This window comes from Bufo gargarizans, chromosome 7 (assembly GCF_014858855.1).
Source record: "Bufo gargarizans isolate SCDJY-AF-19 chromosome 7, ASM1485885v1, whole genome shotgun sequence".
Classification (NCBI taxonomy): Eukaryota; Metazoa; Chordata; class Amphibia; order Anura; family Bufonidae; genus Bufo; species Bufo gargarizans.
This window is the reverse complement of record NC_058086.1, coordinates 20917137-20933052: the sequence shown is the minus strand read 5'-3', so window position 1 is coordinate 20933052 and position 15916 is coordinate 20917137.

Below are 15916 nucleotides of genomic sequence, written 5' to 3'. Positions count from 1 at the left end.
CTACGTTGAAGCATTATTGTGCTTGTGGGCTATTGCAGCACTGGCACATTATAGGTGATTGTATGTCTATAGTACCAGTATTAGTACATAAATGGGACCCCTAATTCCGCCCACATTGTTTTTCCTTGTTAATGGACGAGTATTGGGCACATAAATGGGATCCCTAATTCCGCCCACATTGTTTTCCCTTGTTAATGGATGAGTATTGGTGGGTAGGGATGAGCGAACCCGAACTGTATAGTTCGGGTTCGTACCGAATTTTGGGGTGTCCGTGACCCGGACCCGGACATTTTCGTAAAAGTCCGGGTTCGGTGTTCGTCGCTTTCTTGGCGCTTTTTGAAAGGCTGCAAAGCAGCCAATCAACAAGCGTCATACTACTTGCCCCAAGAGGCCGTCACAGCCATGCCTACTATTGGCATGGCTGTGATTGGCCAGAGCACCATGTGACCCAGCCTCTATTTAAGCTGGAGTCACATAGCGCCGCCCGTCACTCTGCTCTGATTAGCGTAGGGAGAGGTTGCAGCTGCGACAGTAGGGCGAGATTAGGCTGATTAACTCCTCCAAAAGACTCCATCCAGTGATAGATCTGCAGCTGTGGATGATTGAACTGCTGCTATTGAATTGCTCACTGTTTTTAGGCTGCCCAGAGCGTTTTTCAGTCACTTTTTTCTGGGGTGATCGGCGGCCATTTTGTGTCTTGTGTTGCGCCAGCACAAGCTGCCACCAAGTGCATTTAACCCTCAATGGTGTGGTTGTTTTTTGGCTAAAGCCTACATCAGGGTCAAGCTGTCACACCAAGTGCATTTAACCAGCAATAGTCTGTTTATTTTTTGGCCATATACTACATCAGGGGCAAGCTGCGCCTGTCACCAAGTGCATTTAACCCTCAATGGTGTGGTTGTTTTTTGGCTAAATCCTACATCAGGGTGAAGCTGTCACACCAAGTGCATTTAACCAGCAATAGTCTGTTTATTTTTTGGCCATATACTACATCAGGGGCAAGCTGTCACCAAGTGCATTTAACCCTCAATGGTGTGGTTGTTTTTTGGCTAAATCCTACATCAGGGTGAAGCTGTCACACCAAGTGCATTTAACCAGCAATAGTCTGTTTATTTTTTGGCCATATACTACATCAGGGGCAAGCTGTCACCAAGTGCATTTAACCCTCAATGGTGTGGTTGTTTTTTGGCTAAATCCTACATCAGGGTGAAGCTGTCACACCAAGTGCATTTAACCAGCAATAGTCTGTTTATTTTTTGGCCATATACTACATCAGGGGCAAGCTGCGCCTGTCACCAAGTGCATTTAACCCTCAGTAGTGTGGTTGGTCAAGCTGTCACACCAAGTGCATTTAACCAGCAATAGTCTGTTTATTTTTTGGCCATATACTACATCAGGGGCAAGCTGCGCCTGTCACCAAGTGCATTTAACCCTCAGTAGTGTGGTTGGTCAAGCTGTCACACCAAGTACATTTAACCAGCAATAGTCTGTTTATTTTTTGGCCATATACTACATCAGGGGCAAGCTGCGCCTGTCACCAAGTGCATTTAACCCTCAGTAGTGTGGTTGGTCAAGCTGTCACACCAAGTGCATTTAACCATCAATAGTGTGGTTATTTTTTGGCCATATCCCAGTCTAATTCTGTCAGTAAACGTATACCTGTCACCCAGCGCCTAAATACTAGGCCTCAAGTTTATATCTAGCTAAATCTGTCGTTACTGGTGTGGCTGGTCAAGTTATTTAGTGTCCGTCAAAGCACATTTTTTGTTCTGGGTTGAAATACAATTCCCAATTTAGCAATTTCCTAATTTAGTGGTTTCTGCTGTATCAGGCCTACTTTAAATGTATCCCTAAAAGGGTATATCAGATTCAAGGTGCACATAGGGTCATTCTGAATAACTTCACACACACACACGCTACTGTGCATTTCCAAGTCTAATTCTGTCAGTAAACCTATACCTGTCACCCAGCGCCTAAATACTAGGCCTCAAATTAATATCCAGCTAAATCTGTCGTTACTGCTGTACTGTTGTGGCTGGGCAAGTTATTTAGTGTCCGTCAAAGCACATTTTTTGTTCTGGGTTGAAATACAATTCCCAATTTAGCAATTTCCTAATTTAGTGGTTTCTGCTGTATCAGAGCCTACTTTGAAATACTATCCCTAAAAGGGTATATCATATCAAGGTGCACATAGGGTCATTCTCAATAACTTCACACACACGCTACTATGCATTTCCAAGTCTAATTCTGTCAGTAAACCTATACCTGTCAACCAGCACCTAAATACTAGGCCTCAAATTTATATCAGCTAAATCTGTCAGTTACTGCTGTACTGCTGTGGCTGGTCAAGTTATTTAGTGTCCGTCAAAGCACATTTTTTGTTCTGGGTTGAAATACAATTCCCAATTTAGCAATTTCCTAATTTAGTGGTTTCTGCTGTATCAGAGCTACTTTGAAATCTATCCCTAAAAGGGTATATAATATTCAAGGTGCACATAGGGTCATTCTGAATAACTTCACACACACGCTACTGTGCATTTCCAAGTCTAATTCTGTCAGTAAACCTATACCTGTCACCCAGCGCCTAAATACTAGGCCTCAAATTTATATTCAGCTAAATCTGTCGTTACTGCTGTACTGTTGTGGCTGGGCAAGTTATTTAGTGTCCGTCAAAGCACATTTTTTGTTCTGGGTTGAAATACAATTCCCAATTTAGCAATTTCCTAATTTATCTCCCACCCAGTCTTCTGCAGAAAGCGCACAGATGGCGCCTGAAAACCAACCCCATCAGTCTGTCACATCACCCCCATGCATATCAGGGAAACTGTCTGAGCCTCAAGTTATGCAGCAGTCTCTTATGCTGTTTGAAGACTCTGCTGGCAGGGTTTCCCAAGGGCATCCACCTAGCCCTTCCCCAGCGGTGGAAGACATAGAATGCACTGACGCACAACCACTTATGTTTCCTGATGATGAGGACATGGGAATACCACATCAGCACGTCTCTGATGATGATGAAACACAGGTGCCAACTGCTGCGTCTTTCTGCAGTGTGCAGACTGAACAGGAGGTCAGGGATCAAGACTGGGTGGAAGACGATGCAGGGGACGATGAGGTCCTAGACCCCACATGGAATGAAGGTCGTGCCACTGACTTTCACAGTTCGGAGGAAGAGGCAGTGGTGAGACCGAGCCAACAGCGTAGCAAAAGAGGGAGCAGTGGGCAAAAGCAGAACACCCACCGCCAAGAGACTCCGCCTGCTACTGTTCGCCGCCATCTGGGACCGAGCACCCCAAAGGCAGCTTCAAGGAGTTCCCTGGCATGGCACTTCTTCAAACAATGTGCTGACGACAAGACCCGAGTGGTTTGCACACTGTGCCATCAGAGCCTGAAGCGAGGCATTAACGTTCTGAACCTTAGCACAACCTGCATGACCAGGCACCTGCATGCAAAGCATGAACTGCAGTGGAGTAAACACCTTAAAAACAAGGAAGTCGCTCAGGCTCCCCCTGCTACCTCTTCTGCTGCTGCTGCCGCCTCGGCCTCTTCCTCCGCCTCTGGAGGAACGTTGGCACCTGCCGCCCAGCAAACAGGGGATGTACCACCAACACCACCACCACCTCCGTCACCAAGCATCTCAACGATGTCACACGGCAGCGTTCAGCTCTCCATCTCACAAACATTTGAGAGAAAGCGTAAATTCCCACCTAGCCACCCTCGATCCCTGGCCCTGAATGCCAGCATTTCTAAACTACTGGCCTATGAAATGCTGTCATTTAGGCTGGTGGACACAGACAGCTTCAAACAGCTCATGTCGCTTGCTGTCCCACAGTATGTTGTTCCCAGCCGCCACTACTTCTCCAAGAGAGCCGTGCCTTCCCTGCACAACCAAGTATCCGATAAAATCAAGTGTGCACTGCGCAACGCCATCTGTAGCAAGGTCCACCTAACCACAGATACGTGGACCAGTAAGCACAGCCAGGGACGCTATATCTCCCTAACTGCACACTGGGTAAATGTAGTGGCAGCTGGGCCCCAGGCGGAGAGCTGTTTGGCGCACGTCCTTCCGCCGCCAAGGATCACAGGGCAACATTCTTTGCCTCCTGTTGCCACCTCCTCCTTCTTGGCTTCCTCCTCCTCTTCTTCCACCTGCTCATCCAGTCAGCCACACACCTTCACCACCAACTTCAGCACAGCCCGGGGTAAACGTCAGCAGGCCATTCTGAAACTCATATGTTTGGGGGACAGGCCCCACACCGCAAAGGAGTTGTGGCGTGGTATAGAACAACAGACCGACGAGTGGTTGCTGCCGGTGAGCCTCAAGCCCGGCCTGGTGGTGTGCGATAATGGGCGAAATCTCGTTGCAGCTCTGGGACTAGCCGGTTTGATGCACATCCCTTGCCTGGCGCATGTGCTGAATTTGGTGGTGCAGAAGTTCATTCACAACTACCCCGACATGTCAGAGCTGCTGCATAAAGTGCGGGCCGTCTGTTCGCGCTTCCGGCATTCACATCCTGCCGCTGCTCGCCTGTCTGCGCTACAGCGTAACTTTGGCCTTCCCGCTCACCGCCTCATATGCGACGTGCCCACCAGGTGGAACTCCACCTTGCACATGCTGGACAGACTGTGCGAGCAGCAGCAGGCCATAGTGGAGTTTCAGCTGCAGCATGCACGGGTCAGTCGCACTGCTGAACAGCACCACTTCACCACCAATGACTGGGCCTCCATGCGAGACCTGTGTGCCCTGTTTCGCTGTTTCGAGTACTCCACCAACATGGCCAGTGGCGATGACGCCGTTATCAGCGTTACAATACCACTTCTATGTCTCCTTGAGAAAACACTTAGGGCGATGATGGAAGAGGAGGTGGCCCAGGAGGAGGAGGAGGAGGAGGAGGAAGAGGGGTCATTTTTAGCACTTTCAGGCCAGTCTCTTCGAAGTGACTCAGAGGGAGGTTTTTTGCAACAGCAGAGGCCAGGTACAAATGTGGCCAGCCAGGGCCCACTACTGGAGGACGAGGATGAGGCGGAGGAGGATGAGGATGAAGCATGGTCACAGCGGGGTGGCACCCAACGCAGCTCGGGCCCATCACTGGTGCGTGGCTGGGGGGAAAGGCAGGACGATGACGATACGCCTCCCACAGAGGACAGCTTGTCCTTACCCCTGGGCAGCCTGGCACACATGAGCGACTACATGCTGCAGTGCCTGTGCAACGACAGCAGAGTTGCCCACATTTTAACGTGTGCGGACTACTGGGTTGCCACCCTTGCTGGATCCACGGTACAAAGATAATGTGCCCACCTTACTTCCTGCACTGGAGCGTGATAGGAAGATGCGCGAGTACAAGCGCACGTTGGTAGACGCGCTACTGAGAGCATTCCCAAATGTCACAGGGGAACAAGTGGAAGGCCAAGGCAGAGGAGGAGCAAGAGGTCGCCAAGGCAGCTGTGTCACGGCCAGCTCCTCTGAGGGCAGGGTTAGCATGGCAGAGATGTGGAAAAGTTTTGTCAACACACCACAGCTAACTGCACCACCACCTGATACGCAAAGTGTTAGCAGGAGGCAACATTTCACTAACATGGTGGAACAGTACGTGTGCACACCCCTCCACGTACTGACTGATGGTTCGGCCCCATTCAACTTCTGGGTCTCTAAATTGTCCACGTGGCCAGAGCTAGCCTTTTATGCCTTGGAGGTCCTGTCCTGCCCGGCGGCCAGCGTTTTGTCTGAACGTGTATTCAGCACGGCAGGGGGCGTCATTACAGACAAACGCAGCCGCCTGTCTACAGCCAATGTGGACAAGCTGACGTTCATAAAAATGAACCAGGCATGGATCCCACAGGACCTGTCCATCCCTTGTGCAGATTAGACATTAACTACCTCCCCTTAACCATATATTATTGTACTCCAGGGCACTTCCTCATTCAATCCTATTTTTATTTTCATTTTACCATTATATTGCGAGGCTACCCAAAGTTAAATGAACCTCTCCTCTGCCTGGGTGCCGGGGCCTAAATATATGCCAATGGACTGTTCCAATGTTGGGTGACGTGAAGCCTGATTCTCTGCTATGACATGCAGACTAATTCTCTGCTGACATGAAGCCAGATTCTCTGTTACGGGACCTCTCTCCTCTGCCTGGGTGCCTGGGCTTAAATATATGCCAATGGACTGTTGCAGTGGTGGCTGACGTGAAGCCTGATTCTCTGCTATGACTTGCAGACTGATTCTCTGCTGACATGAAGACAGATTCTCTGTTACGGGACCTCTCTCCTCTGCCTGTGTGCTGGGCCTAAATATATGACAATGGACTGTTGCAGTGGTGGCTGACGTGAAGCCTGATTCTCTGTTATGACATGCAGACTAATTCTCTGCTGACATGAAGACAGATTCTCTGTTACAGGACCTCTCTCCTCTGCCTGGGTGCTGGGCCTAAATATATGACAATGGACTGTTGCACTGGTGGCTGACGTGAAGCCTGATTCTCTGCTATGACATGCAGACTGATTCTCTGCTGACATGAAGACAGATTCTCTGTTACGGGACCTCTCTCCCCTGCCTGGGTGCTCGGCCTAAATATCTGACAATGGACTGTTGCAGTGGTGGCTGACGTGAAGCCTGATTCTCTGCTATGACATGCAGACTAATTCTCTGCTGACATGAAGACAGATTCTCTGTTACGGGACCTCTCTCCTCTGCCTGTGTGCTGGGCCTAAATATATGACAATGGACTGTTGCAGTGGTGGCTGACGTGAAGCCTGATTCTCTGCTATGACATGCAGACTAATTCTCTGCTGACATGAAGACAGATTCTCTGTTACGGGACCTCTCTCCTCTGCCTGGGTGCTGGGCCTAAATATATGACAATGGACTGTTGCACTGGTGGCTGACGTGAAGCCTGATTCTCTGCTATGACATGCAGACTGATTCTCTGCTGACATGAAGACAGATTCTCTGTTACGGGACCTCTCTCCTCTGCCTGGGTGCTGGGCCTAAATATCTGACAATGGACTGTTGCAGTGGTGTCTGACATGAAGCCTGATTCTCTGCTATGACATGCAGACTAATTCTCTGCTGACATGAAGACAGATTCTCTGTTACGGGACCTCTCTCCTCTGCCTGTGTGCTGGGCCTAAATATATGCCAATGGACTGTTGCAGTGGTGGCTGACGTGAAGCCTGATTCTCTGCTATGACATGCAGACTGATTCTCTGCTGACATGAAGCCAGATCCTCTGTTACGGGACCTCTCTCCTCTGCCTGGGCGCTGGGCCTAAATATATGACAATGGACTGTTGCACTGGTGGCTGACGTGAAGCCTGATTCTCTGCTATGACATGCAGACTGATTCTCTGCTGACATGAAGCCAGAGTCTCGGTTACGGGACCTCTCTCCTCTGCCTGGGTGCTGGGCCTAAATATATGACAATGGACTGTTGCACTGGTGGCTGACGTGAAGCCTGATTCTCTGCTATGACATGCAGACTGATTCTCTGCTGACATGAAGCCAGATCCTCTGTTACGGGACCTCTCTCCTCTGCCTGGGTGCTGGGCCTAAATATATGCCAATGGACTGTTGCAGTGGTGGCTGACATGAAGCCTGATTTTCTGCTATGGGACCTCTCTCCTCTGCCTGTGTGCTGGGCCTAAATATATGACAATGGACTGTTGCAGTGGTGGCTGACGTGAAGCCTGATTCTCTGCTGACATGAAAACAGATTCTCTGTTACGGGACCTCTCTCCTCTGCCTGGGTGCCTGGGCCTAAATATATGCCAATGGACTGTTCCAATGTTGGGTGACGTGAAGCCTGATTCTCTGCTATGACATGCAGACTGATTCTCTGCTGACATGAAGACAGATTCTCTGTTACGGGACCTCTCTCCTCTGCCTGTGTGCCTGGGCCTAAATATATGACAATGGACTGTTGCAGTGGTGGCTGACGTGAAGCCTGATTCTCTACTATGACATGCAGACTGATTCTCTGCTGACATGAAGCCAGATCCTCTGTTACGGGACCTCTCTCCTCTGCCTGGGTGCCTGGGCCTAAATATATGCCAATGGACTGTTCCAATGTTGGGTGACGTGAAGCCTGATTCTCTGCTATGACATGCAGACTGATTCTCTGCTGACATGAAGCCAGATCCTCTGTTACGGGACCTCTCTCCTCTGCCTGGGTGCTGGGCCTAAATATCTGACAATGGACTGTTGCAGTGGTGGCTGACGTGAAGCCTGATTCTCTGCTATGACATGCAGACTGATTCTCTGCTGACATGAAGACAGATTCTCTGTTACGGGACCTCTCTCCTCTGCCTGGGTGCTGGGCCTAAATATCTGACAATGGACTGTTGCATTGGTGGCTGACGTGAAGCCTGATTCTCTGCTATGACATGCAGACTAATTCTCTGCTGACATGAAGACAGATTCTCTGTTACGGGACCTCTCTCCTCTGCCTGGGTGCTGGGCCTAAATATCTGACAATGGACTGTTGCAGTGGTGGCTAACATGAAGCCTGATTCTCTGCTATGACATGCAGACTAATTCTCTGCTGACATGAAGCCAGATCCTCTGTTACGGGACCTCTCTCCTCTGCCTGTGTGCCTGGGCCTAAATATATGACAATGGACTGTTGCAGTGGTGGCTGACGTGAAGCCTGATTCTCTGCTATGACATGCAGACTGATTCTCTGCTGACATGAAGCCAGATCCTCTGTTACGGGACCTCTCTCCTCTTCCTGGGTGCTGGGCCTAAATATATGACAATGGACTGTTGCAGTGGTGGCTGACGTGAAGCCTGATTCTCTGCTATGGGACCTCTCTCCAATTGATATTGGTTAATTTGTATTTATTTTATTTTTATTTTTATTCATTTCCCTATCCACATTTGTTTGCATGGGATTTACCTACATGTTGCTGCCTTTTGCAGCCCTCTAGCCCTTTCCTGGGCTGTTTTACAGCCTTTTTAGTGCCGAAAAGTTCGGGTCCCCATTGACTTCAATGGGGTTCGGGTTCGGGACGAAGTTCGGATCGGGTTCGGATCCCGAACCCGAACATTTCCAGGAAGTTCGGCCGAACTTCTCGAACCCGAACATCCAGGTGTCCGCTCAAATCTATTGGTGGGCACTATTGGGGCTTCTACAAGGGGCACAATATAGGTGAAAAAACGGCATTGCACAAATTCACTCTTCAAATCTTTTAATTCAGCCATTACAAACAAACAAAGAAACAAAGAAAATGGAATATTACAAGTTAAAGAAACAATCTTTGCAGCTGCAAAAGACTAAATAATATAAATTTATATGGCTTGCATTTGCCAAGATAACTCCCCCTGTGGTGACATAAAATAAGCAGTAAAGTGGTCCCGAATGGCGGCACCATGTATGGTCCCACGAACACTGCTGCGATTCTGTATCTCCATGGAATGGCTCAACGAATCCTCAAAATTGAAGTCATCCCTTTCTCTGACAAAATTGTGAAGAGCACATGCTGCCTTCACAGCCGAAATGGCGGTCTCCAATTTGAGATTTATGGGAGAGTGCAGAACTCACCATTTGTTGGCTAATATGCCGAATGTGCAGTCCACCACCCTGCGTGCTCTTGTCAGGCGATAATTAAAAACATGTCGCGCAATGGAGAGACTACGGCTGGAGTATGGCCTCATAAGATGCTCACCTAGAGCAAATGCCTCGTCACCAACAAAAACAAATGGCATAGATGGATAAGTGGTGCCAGGCAGTGTGGTGTTCCCGGGAAGGTCAAGGGCATTACTACTGAGCATTTGACCAAAGTCAGAATGCCCAAAAACAGCAGAGTCAGAGCTGCTGCCATAGGAACCCACATCGATATAACGGAAACAATAGTTCGCATCACATACCGCAAACAGAACAACAGAAAAGTATTTTTTATAATTATAAAACTGACTGCCACTCCTTATTGGCTTCAGAACGCGGATGTGTTCTCCGTCAATTGCTCCTACACAGTTCAGGAAATTATATAAAGAGACTGGGCACACCTCCAGATATTGGGCCACTGACTTTAATGATATTCAAATAAAAATGACAATCATATGATAAAACCTATAAATAGTATATTGATATTAAAATACATAAATGCTATGATGATACAATCATAAATTAAAGCGCTAAAAATAGAAATAGAAATCAGCAGCAATCGTGTAAGTGTAGAAAAGCGCAACAACTAGAGTAGTAACTAATGTGGCAGAAACTGACAATCACTGACAATGGAATAGTTCCTTGAAAACTACAGTACGTTTACAGAGCAGCCGGCAACAGGATCTTTGTTTAAATATCAGTGTCTTTCAAAGGTACCAGCAATTTGCGGAACAGCCGACAGCAAGATAGTAGCTAAATGAACAGCTAAATGAACACTCTTATCCCTGTTATACAAGGTAATGGCACTCCGTATCTGTAACAGGCAGCTTTGTACTACCTGAATAGCGCACACAGTGAGGCTGGTTCAGTGCAGGAGAAAGCTGAACATACAGCGGCGTCCCGCTGCATGTATGGCTCAGCAATGTTTCGCTACAAAGTTACTTAGTAGCAAACTTTATTACACCGACCTCAAAGTCAGAACGGTCTTACCCGCTTGGTGCGGCCCCAGCCATCCTACGATATTCAAATAGACTTTAGCTCTCTAACCACCAGAGTTTCGTTCGCTGGCGTAGGTTTGCACACGTGGGTCAGCCGGTTTGGCTTCGGATCCGATGTAATAGTGCCCTCCACGCGAACCTTCAGTGGACGATAAGCAGCAGTCTTTGTCCTTTGAGTAGTGCACTACTTCTTTAAGCGATGGGGGGTCTGACCAGACGCATTTCGGTGCTGGAGTGTCCCTTTCTTCAGTGGTGCACTACCTTTTGATTCAACAGTTCAGGAAATTGTAGGTTTTTTGAAAAGTATCCGCAATTTTCAGCCACTCCTCCTTGTTTGGTTGGCCCATCACAACAGCATGAAGGACCTGCCAAATGGCGCTGCAGGTTTCCTTCACGATCACACTGGCTCTGGATTTCCCGATCTGGAAGGTGTAGTGAAGACTGATCAAAGATTGGCCTGTAGCTAAATAGCTGAAAAAAATGTGAGAAAATAAAGATAAAAATTTATGGATGCATACACATCCAATACCCCCCCCCCCCCTCAAAAACACTTGAAACGTCACAACCACCAGTAGAAAATAACAAAGGCCACACTAATATCCAGTCACCACACAATGCAAATGCTTTATAAGGCCACAATTACAGTCTACTTACCGCAAAGTAATAATCAGTCTTTCCGCAGGTGGTATACTGTCCCGCATGAAGGTGTCCTGACGTTGTAAACGGGTGCCCAACAACCCCAGGAGCTCATCAAAGCTGTTAAAAACGAAAATGGTGGGGTTAACAATACCAAAAAACTACAACTGGTACCTTCACAATTGGAACCCCACTACTATAACTATTGTATATGTACAAACCTGGTGATGTACATCCGCGTGTAGGAAAAAAATTTGTCTTCATGGGCCCGGAGGGTCTCGTACAGTGCCCAGAATTGTCCCCTTTCCTGTCGATTGGCAATGACAGGATGGACCCAGAAGCGTCGCCTGCTCTCTCTCCTACGCCTCAAACGTCGGAAAAGGATTGCTGCCACAATTGCCGCAATTTGTCGCCTTCTGGAGAATTCCATGACTGCAAACAATCCACTCTCCCAACACACATGAAATTTATCACCTCCATTTCTCTCCCATTAGACACCTTTCATATAGACAGGGCTGTATTTTCATTGGACAACACTGCTGTCAATCACACAAACGCACGTTTTATGCGCGTTGACTGTGGACAAAAACGCGCAACAAAAATGCGAAAAAAATGCATTTTGTCGCGCATAAAACTCGCATATCAAAAACGCTCAGGTCTGAACCCAGCCTAAAGGCTAATACCAAGAGTGCTACAAAAATTGAGACAGTACAAGACAACACTTATTCTGGTCGCCCCCTTTTGGCCAAGAGTTCACTTGGCTCAGGAAATTGTCTCTCACAGACCCATGGATTCTTCTAGACAGAAGGGATCTTTTGTTTCAGGGTCCGATCCTGAATCCAGAAGTAGTAAATCTTCATCTAGCAGCCTGGTATCTGAGGGGAAGATCTTACAACAAAGGGGTTTATCCAAAGAAGTGATTTCTACCCTTCTGTCTTGTAGTAAGGAAATTACCTCCACAATCTTTCTTAGAATATAGAAGACGTTTTTGAGCTTCTCTAAGATCCCAATAAATCCCTTGGGTCTTCTTCCGATGCCAGAAATTTTGAATTTTCTACAGAGTGGGCTTAATAAAAAACTAAGACTCAGTTCACTCAAAGTGCAGGTCTCAGCCCTCACTGCATTTTGATTTTTCTCTCGCCAATCATACTTAGGTTAAGAGGTTTTTTATAGCAGTTAGCAGAACTCAACCCAGTTTTATCTAGTTTCATGGAACCTCCTTTTGAACCTCTTCAGGAATTACCAATTAAAATTCTGTCATTTAAAACTGCTTTTCTAATCGCTATCACCTCTGCCAGACGTGTGAGTGATATTTCTGCTTTTTCTACCTCTCCTCCCTATGGCAGGATCGCGGTCCGGAGGCGGCTGTCTCAGGTAGAGTCACACGTCTACGCGTCATATGGCGAGAAGCGAGACTTCCTGTGAACGCGCGCACATAGGCGCGCGCGTTCACAGGATTGGCAGGTAAGAGACTGGATCTACAGCCTGCCAGCAGCGATCGTTCGCTGGCAGGCTGTAGATGCGATTTTTTTTAACCCCTAGCAGGTATATTAGACGCTGTTTTGATAACGGCGTCTAATATACCTGGTACCTGGTCCTCTGGTGGTCCCTTTTGCTTGGATCAACCACCGGAGGACACAGGCAGCTCTGTAATAAGTAGCATCAAGCACCACACTACACTACACCCCCCCTGTCACTTATTAACCCCTTATTAACCCCTGATCACCCCATATAGACTCCCTGATCAACCCACTATCATTGATCACCCCCCCCCCCCGTCATTGATCACCGCCCTGTAAGGCTCCATTCAGACGTCCGTATGTGTTTTACGGATCCATGGATCGGATCCGCAAAACACATACGGACGTCTGAATGGAGCCATACAGGGGGGTCATCAATGACAGGGGGGTGATCACCCCATATAGACTCCCTGATCACCCCCTGTCATTGATCACCCCCCTGTCATTGATCACCCCCCTGTAAGGCTCCATTCAGACGTCCGTATGTGTTTTGCGGATCCACTGATCCATGGATCGGATCCGCAAAACACATACGGACGTCTGAATGGAGCCTTACAGGGGGGTGATCAATGACAGGGGGGTGATCACCCCATATACACTCCCTGATCACCCCCTGTCATTGATCACCCCCTGTAAGGCTCCATTCAGACGTCCGTATGTGTTTTACGGATCCATGGATCCATGGATGGGATCCGCAAAACACATACGGACGTCTGAATGGAGCCTTAGAGGGGGGTGATCAATGACAGGGGGGGTGATCACCCCATATAGACTCCCTGATCACCCCCTGTGACGAACTGCGACCGCCGCGGCCACAATACGTCGCGAAACCGTCACAGCGCCCCTAGTGGTCAATCCGCAAACAGGCCTCCCAGCCACTTTCAGCACACCGACAGTCTAACTTGAGTCCGTACAGTCGATAGGCTGAAAGCGCAGGGAGTGGACCTCCGATTGACCGCAAGTAAGCGTGCGACGAACTGCGACCGGAACTACACACAGGGTAGTTTAACTGCCACCACCTCACAATTTATGGGAGCGAGAAACCCACTATCTAGATAACACAACCGAGTAGCTTTCTCTTCGGAGAGGCTAGGGTAAGTTTTTGCAGTGTTTGAAAACAGGCATATGGCTAGAGAAATGACTTGGAGGTCATTTATTATATATCTATATACAATACAAATTATCACGATGCACAGTAATTATTAAAACAATAATCAAGGAAAGTATAGTCCAATAAACAAAAGGGAGAAAAGAAAGAAAATACTTAGTTTCCGCAGAAAAGATGTCTGTTGGTGAAATAGTCCGTTGCAGGGGTAAAGTCCAAGAAGCCTTTGTCCAGTGTAATATGCCTACAGCCCACAGGTTCTCTGGCTGAGGCCCTCTTTAGGTGTTGTTAAAAGTGGAGAACTCCTTTAGCAGATGCTAGGTCTGTGTTATAAAGGGTCCTAGAATCAAGGTGGGGAATTGAGAGTCCGCCTGCTGGGCAGGCTGTACTCCTGAGGTGAATGTCAGTTCTGAAATATGGCATGTGCCATATCGTGGGATGTCTCCGCTGTACACAAGTAACAAGCACATATTCACATTCCCCACAAAATATGGAGTTCAGGGATACCAAATATTACTATTATAACTGGTTCTATGATGGGGTAACACCATAACTTTACCTGGGTACATCTTAGAGTTATGTTTGTCCTATGTAAACGTCCAGTGAATTCTGAGTGACACGATGATGTAATTTTTACGTCCGTAAGATGCATGGTCTCTCTTAAAAGGGTAAAAATCATATCTCAGATTCATGTGTCAATCTGGGAACCTTGGTGCCGGCCGTCTGAATCAAGTTATCTTACAGACCCTTATGGCAGCGACACCAATCGGCTCCCCCCAGGTGCCGTCTTCACACCTAGCTGTGATATCTCTTCAGACAGGGAAGTTCTTTTGTCAACCTAAGGAAGCCAGCTGTAATTGCGTTATCTGCTGGGCATCTATTGACTGACTTGAACAAAAGGACTATGTTGTTCTCTGGGTACAACAGAAGGAGACGCTCTGAATAATCAAATTGTAGGTTCTGGGGCCTAGGGAAATAATTACTGTTTAATAGACCCACTGTTCAATAAGGCAGAGTAATATTGATAATATTGGGAGGACAGTTCAATATTCTCGCGGATCATCCGTGACACCCCCTGTCATTGATCACTCCCCTGTCATTGATCACCCCCCTCTAAGGCTCCATTCAGACATCCTTATGTGTTTTGCGGATCCACGGATTGGATCCGCAAAACACATACGGACGTCTGAATGGAGCCTTACATGGGGATGATCACCCCCCTGTAAGGCTCCATTCAGACGTCCGTATGTGTTTTACAGATCCACGGATCCATGGATCGGATGCGCAAAACACATACGGACGTCTGAATGGAGCCTTTCAGGGGAATGATCAATGGCAGGGGGGTGATCACCCCATATAGACTCCCTGATCACCCACTGTCATTGATCACCCCACTGTAAGGTTCCATTCAGACGTCCGTATGTGTTTTGCGGATCCGATCCATGGATCCGTAAAACACATACGGACGTCTGAATGGAGCCTTACAGGGGGGTGATCAATGACAGGGGGGTGATCACCCCATATAGACTCCCTGATCACCCCCCTGTCATTGATCACCCCCCTGTAAGGCTCCATTCAGACGTCCATATGTGTTTTACAGATCCGTGGATCCGCAAAACACATACGGACCTCTGAATGGAGCCTTACAGGGGGGTGATCAATGACAGGGGGGTTATCAGGGAGTCTATATGGGGTGATCACCCCCCTGTCATTGATCACCCCCCTGTAAATCTCCATTCAGACGTCCGTATGTGTTTTGCGGATCCGTGGATCCGCAAAACACGGACACCACGGATCCGCAATACACATACGGACGTCTGAATGGAACCTTACAGGGGGGTGATCAATGACAGGTTAGTGATCACCCCATATAGACTCCCTGATCACCCCCCTGTCATTGATCACCCCCCTCTAAGGCTCTATTTAGACATTTTTTTGGCACAAGTTAGCGGAAATTGATTATTAATTTATTTTTAGTTTTTTTTCTTACAAAGTCTCATATTCCACTAACTTGTGTCAAAAAGTAAAATCTCACATGAACTCACCATACCCCTCA